We start from the raw sequence: 6,000 nt of genomic DNA, 5'->3' as shown, positions 1-6,000 counted from the left end.
GGCGTGGCGGCGAGCGGCGGCGGGCTGGCGACGCGGATCCGAATTGCTGCAGCGTGGACGGCGGGGCTTTGCGGGCCCGTTTGGGTCCGGCCGGGCCAGGGGTGGCCTGGTGTGCCCTGCTGCCGCGTCCGGCCGGCGACCGCGACGGTGATGGGGCGCACGTTGGCGGGGGAGGTGGGTCCCTCCTGCTCGGTTGCGGTGCCGCTGCTTCCGTCGTTTGGCGTTTCTCTTCGGGTCTCTTGGCCTCGTGGTGGCGTTCGCAGTGAGGCGGCATGGGTGGTGGCGCAACCGTGGTGGCGCAAGGTGGTGGACGGCGAACTGGTTGGTTGGCTTCGATCCGGTTGGGCGGTGGGGTTTGGAGTTGGGAGAAATCCTTGCCGGATCTTCCGGCTCCGGTGCGGTGACGCCTGCGGGTGCCACCATTCCTCCCTGGAGGGTGCCGGTGGTCTTCATTCCCCTCTACCCTCCGTGTGCCGGGGGAAACCCTAGGATACGTCCAGGCAGCAGCGTCGTCGGCGTCGTTTCCTTCCTGGAGGTGCTGCTTGGTACTCGGAGGATCGGAACCTAGGGTAGATTTCGGAGGGCGCAGCGGTTGTAGGTCATCCGCGTCTGTCGAGCTGCCGGTGTTGGCATTGTTTCCTTTTCTTTGTCTTTGGCTTGTTGTGCTGCTCGCCCCAGCGTCTGCTCTGTATCGGTGTTGGTGCTTTGGAATACAAAGCGGGGGGAAACCCTTTTTCGGTAAAGGGTGGAGCTGTATACCGATTAATTATGCACCACGACATTATTCACTTCATTCATCTGCAACTCAGCCTGCAATAAGAATCATGTTATCTTCTCCACATAGTTTCTAATAAAGCTGCAAAGCTGTGACCTGCACCAGTATACTTTACTGCCTTGATTTATTTTGCTTGTTTGCACTTTCTGTCTTCTCTTTTGGGTTCTCACAGTTTTTGTGGGGTTTCATCTCTAGCCTGCCCCAATGTGCTTGGGACAAAAGGCTCTGTTGTTTTTCTGGAAATAAATGTAAACTTAATAAAAATTTGTGCCAGTGAACCAAGTTCAAGCACATAGCAATAAATCGCCTATTATTTTCTCTATGGATGATTACAGCTTTACGATGTCCCAAATATGAGTTTGTGGGAGCAACTACTTGGGAATTTAACATGACTCTAAATATTGATAAAACAGTAGTTATCTCATTGTACTGTTGAATGTTTGTGCTTCGGGTCTATCGACAATTTCATGAGGTTACAATACAGCAAAGAGTTCGTTATTTCAAAATGCTTCATTGGAACTGCTCAAACAGAAACTAATCATTTCAGGTTAAATCGTCACACATGTTACCTTTACCTGTAGAGACTTTGTAAGGTGCACCACACTTCTCTTCGTTGCACCATAAGCTGCAAACCTGGTGATTATAATAATGATTACCTAGAATTCAAGACTAGTACTCCCTCCATAAACAAATATAAGAGCATTTATATCACTAGTTTAGTCATCTAAACGCTCTTATATTTCTTTACAGAGGGAGTAGTTACCAAAAGATGATTGAGTTTGTCTCCTTAGTATTTCGTTTTGTGCACAACTTTCATTTAATACAAATAACTGCCATATGGCCATGCAAATTCAGTATGCCAAGTACAATGCACACATGTGGAGAAGAACGAAAGAAGATACTTATATCAGCGTCAAAAGAACAGGATATATCAAACTATGTTCAATTCCACAGATTCAAACTATATGAGCAGTTAAACGAAATCATGTGACAGCACACTCAGCTGAGTATCCAGAATTACTACATATGAGAACAAATGGAAATGGTACCTTGGGGTTGGCCTTCCATCATCAATGTTAAATATGTGACGACCTCGAGGTTGGTTCCACATCATATTTATTGCCTAAGATAGCAAGACGATGAGTGTTGGAATTCTTCAGCAGTCACCATGCTATACGACAAATATCTAATATTGAGTGGAAAGCAATACCTCACGACAACATAGCATCAATCCAAGAGTGTTAGTGGTGATCACCTCACTGTTAAATCAAAGAAAAAAGTCAATGAACTATTGGCACTCGAAAGTACGACTGAATGAAGGTGTGCATGTTCAAGCCTTGCCAATATAGAGATAGAGAATTACATTAGAGCCTCATCAGAGGTTTCCACCAATGGTTTGTAACTATAATACTATATGCATTTGATCCGGCATTGTTGATCTGCATCAATAGAAATAACTCAGAAGAAATTCCAATTTCATTTTTATGACATAACAGAGCCCATCAATTTAATGCATGAACTTTAAACAGTTAAGGTAAGCTAACTATCAATTTCCAAGCACAACAATGTGGATTGCACAGCACAATTCATACATCAAACACCGAACTATCAAATATTTCATAGCGAGTGGTTGTCATAGTTGTACATAAAAAAGGAAGGAACAGGAATAAAAGTGCATGTGCAATGCAAGTGCTTGGTGAGGGAGGGGTGACTATGTACCCAAATATCAATATACTCCAGCTTGTCTCGCGCAAAATCCACAAGCGCCTTCTCTAACATCACAGACAGTCCCATGGGCTCCCTCCGCGGCGGTCCGCCGGCACCGCCGGGAAGAGCCTCCGCCCGGAACCACCCCACCGATCCCCAGGGCCGGCCCCTCGCCGCCAGCCCGCGCTGCCACGGGTGGCCGGGGAAGAAGGCTGCGTCGGAGGGTGGTGCGCGGGACGGCGGCGGCCCGGAGCGGGAGAGAGGCGGCGACGGTGGCCATCCGGGATTCCGGAGGAGACGGAGGAGGCGCCCGGACGAGCGAGCGGGCGGGCGGGCGACGCGTGTGCGCGCTGCGGTGCTCTGCTCGCCGAGATAACGAGCCGGGGAGAGAGTGGCGTGCCCGACGGCGCGATGGCCCGCACGTCAGCGTCGGCGAGCGGTCCGTCTAAACCTATGAACAGTTTGCTAATTTTTTTAAATAATACATTTTTTATTAATTCTCATAATTATTACGCCGGATAAAAAAAAATTCAAAAATAATACACCGTCGGCCCGCTGCAGGCCGACTGGGCCTAGTCGGCCCACAGCAGGCCGATTGGATTCCAGTCGGCCTACAGCTGGCCGACTGGCCCCTGTCGGCCCACTGTGGGCTGACTGCGTCCTGTCGGCCCTCTGTCGGCCGACTGGAGCTAATTAGCATAAAAAATATATGTTTAATAAAAAATTTAATATTTATAAAAATTAATAAAAAAATTGTATTATTTTAAAAAAATTAGCTAATTTTTTTAATAATACATTTTATTTATTAATTTTCATAAATATTACGCTGGGAAATTTTTTTCAAAAATAATACACCGTCGGCCCGCTGCAGGCCGACTGGGCCTAGTCGGCCCACAGCAAGCCGATTGGATTCCAGTCGGCCTACAGCTGGCCGACTGGCCCCTGTCAGCCCACTGTGGGCTGATTGGGTCCTGTCGCCCCACTGTGGGCCGACTGGAGCTAATTGCCCCGCTATGGGCTAATTGTTTTTGCAAAAAAATAGGCATAAAAATATATATTTAAAAAAATGTTATCATGTAATTAAAAAATGTTAAAGATGTATAAAAAATGTTGGTGATGTATACAAAAATGTACAATATATATGCAAAAATGTTGACATAAAAAGTATGTTTTAAAAAGTGTCAATCATGTATTTAAAAATTGTTAAATGTGTGTATAAAAAATGTTCCTTATTTATACAAAAAAAATAGAATGTGTATGAAAAAAAGTTGACACCAAAAAATTATGTTGGTGAGTTGGTGACAAAAAATAAATCAAGGTTGTGAAAAAAAATATGGTTGGTTGCTCTTTTTGTATGGAACTGGAACATTTTTTTCAAACATATTTTTTTGGTGTCAACTTTTTTTCATACACATCCTATATTTTTTTAATAGATAAGGAACATTTTTTGTACACACATTTAACAATTTTTAATCATGTATTTGAAAAAATGTCAACTTTTCAAACATAATTTTTTGGTGCCAACTTTTTTTCATACACATTCTATATTTTTTGTATAAATAAGGAACATTTTTATACACATATTTAACAATTTTTAAATACATGCTTAACACTTTTGAAAACATATTTTTTATGTCAACATTTTGGCATATATATTGTACATTTTTTGTATACATCAGGAACATTTTTTTATACACGTTTAACATTTTTTAATTACATGATTAACATTTTTTAAACATATAATTTTTATGCCTAGTTTTTTTTGCAAAAAAAATTAGCCTACAGCGAGCCAATTAGCTCCAGTCGGCCCACAGTGGGCCGATAGGACGCAATCAGCCCACGGTGGGCCGACAGGGGCCAGTCGGCCAGCTGTAGGCTGACTGGAATTCAATCGGCCTGCTGTGGGCCGACTAGGCCCAGTCGGCCTGCAGCGGGCCAACGGTGTATTATTTTTTTAAAAAAATTATCCAGCATAATATTTATGAAAATTAATTAAAAATGTATTATTTAAAAAAAAATAGCGGTATTTTTCATCTACTCCCTCCGTCCGGAAATACTTGTTGTAAAAATGGATGAAAATGAATGCGTTTAGAACAAAAATACGTCTAGATACATCTATCTCTCCGATGAGTATTTCCGAAGGGATGAAGTAGAATCTAAATCAAACCAAACTATAGATGCTCTCCGTCCAACATAGTCTAAACCATTTCCAACTTTTGGATTGAACACACAGGTTCAAACCATGGACAGATTCATGACAGGGCACACCATGATAACCTAGTCAAACTATAGTTAAAGCTCGTGACAGCAGACGGGCTCCGGCCGGCAAAAATTGACAAATTTGACCTATGAACAAAATCAAATCACAGAATGAACTGCCCGTGAAACTATTTCATGTGACTGATCTTTTTGTGTGACGCCCGACACGAAGGCGTCACACTACACTGTGCAACGCCTCACAGATAGACGCTACACGCCTGGCCAGTGTCGCACCCGTGTGATCCGAAAATTACTAAGTCAGTGTGCAGCGCCTGAGAGCTAGGCGCCACACTATACAGTCTAGCGTCTAGCTTCTAGGCGTTGCACTAGTGGTTGCTTCATTTTGTAGTGCAACCACTAGTGCAGCGCTTGAGAGCTAGGCGCCACACTATACAGTGCAGCGCCTAGCTCTTAGGCTCTGCACACTGACTTAAAAAATTTTAGACAGTCTGGAATGCAACGTTGGCCAGGCGTGTAGCGCCTATCTGTAAGGCGTTGCACAGTGTAGTGTGACGCCTTCGTGTCGGGCGTTACACAAAAAGGTCAGCCGTGTGAAATAGTTTCACGGATAGTTCATTCTGTGATTTGATTTCATCCACATGTCAAATTTATCAAATTTGCCGCTCCGGCCAGTAGCGGCGGCTGTTGGATTTGAAACACTAGTAGCTTGGATCCTAAAGAGAGCAAACACGTACGAGTGCAAAGCTAGCCCAAGGAGACTAGCACACAGGCAGGTTGATCGATTTTGTCGCCACACATGCACGCCCTCGCCGCGTAGAATACATACATACGTGAACTGTCTTGCAGTGCGTGTGGCCGTGTGGGCAGCAGCAGCAAAGTTCGATCGCGTCTCGAAAGTTTGGCTGGAGGTGGATGCGGCGCGCGGCTCAGACTAATCGCTTGATATGGTCTCAAACCATGGTTTGCACTTGTTTTGGACTAAAAAATCTGAATCCAAGCCAAACCTATCCAGTCCGTTTTCAAGCACAACCCAAACCAAACCGAACTGGTTTCCATCTCAATCCAATAGAGACCAAACCTATAGAAACCAAATCAAAAGCCAATCCAGAAACTAAGTTTCAGCCCAAACTATTTCCAAGCTTACCCGGAGGCTCCAAATGGACCATCTTCATGTCTTTGCACGTATGCAGGCTTCGATCCCTGTCTCTGGTCGCGTCGTTTGAATCAGTGCTCAACTGAAAATTGTTTATCTTCGCCATTACTTTTTTTTTAAAACAATCTTCGCCATTACTTGTTGC

General features: G+C 44.4%; 1 pseudogene; it reads right to left on the bottom strand.

Annotated features, from left to right (window-relative positions):
* The window catches only part of LOC123090904 (chlorophyll(ide) b reductase NOL, chloroplastic-like), a 6,768-nt pseudogene extending 3,900 nt beyond the window's left edge, over positions 1 to 2,868 (bottom strand).
* Positions 2,869 to 6,000: the final 3,132 nt, after the last annotated feature.

Source organism: Triticum aestivum, chromosome 4B, assembly GCF_018294505.1.
Source record: "Triticum aestivum cultivar Chinese Spring chromosome 4B, IWGSC CS RefSeq v2.1, whole genome shotgun sequence".
Taxonomy (NCBI): Eukaryota; Viridiplantae; Streptophyta; class Magnoliopsida; order Poales; family Poaceae; genus Triticum; species Triticum aestivum.
The sequence above is the reverse complement of the archived record's forward strand: the minus strand, read 5'-3'. Positions and strand labels throughout refer to the sequence as shown.